The sequence below is a fragment of the Propithecus coquereli genome, unplaced genomic scaffold (assembly GCF_000956105.1).
Source record: "Propithecus coquereli isolate 6110/MARCELLA unplaced genomic scaffold, Pcoq_1.0 Scaffold42, whole genome shotgun sequence".
Taxonomy (NCBI): Eukaryota; Metazoa; Chordata; class Mammalia; order Primates; family Indriidae; genus Propithecus; species Propithecus coquereli.
In genome coordinates this window covers 1,949,332-1,950,114 of record NW_012149952.1, presented here as the reverse complement: position 1 = coordinate 1,950,114, position 783 = coordinate 1,949,332, and positions in this window count along the sequence as shown.

Sequence of the window (783 nt, the reverse complement as noted above, 5' to 3'; positions counted from 1 at the left end):
TGGAGCCATCGGAAGCAGGCAGAGGCAAGAAGGGATCCTTTCCTAGAGTTCTTGAGGAGTGTGGCCCTGCTAACACCTTGATTCTGGCCCTCAGAATGCAGAGAGAACACATTTCGGTTGTTTTAAGCCACTTAGTTCGTGGCAATTTGTTATGGCTGCAACAGCAAAGTAATATACCCTCCACGTTTGGCAGCTTCAGGGACACCAGAGCCCAGAGGCAGGGTCAAAACCACTGACTCACGAGGATGCATGGTCACCCAGTCAGGGGGGCCAGGTGCACACAGGTCACCGAGTCAGAGCTCATCCAGAAGTGTGCGCGCACGCACACACACACACACACACACACACACACACACACACACACAGCCACAGACCCCAATAGTGTCACCAGGAAGATGTTGAGGCTGATGGCCCCACCTTACAACCGCTTTACAGACTCGTGGTGCGTAAATGTTCACAATCACCGATTCACATGAAGACCCAGCGAGGTTGGCCTCCACAGATTAAAAAAACAACACTCCCCATCACTCAGAACCACACAAACACATGGTCACCCATGAAGACCACAGAATGGGACCAAGGTCACCAGCTTGTCTGGCAGGACATGGCTTTGATCAGGCTGGAGAGAGTGGGAACTGACACGGGTTTCAGTCCTTCCTCCAGGGTTCCAGCTTGTCCTTGTCCTCCCCACTTTCCATCCTGCTTCCCCTTAGGATGGAAGGTCAGATCCCTGCACCGAGGCCCTTACCCGGACCCCTCCCACAGGGTTGCTTCTTTGATGGC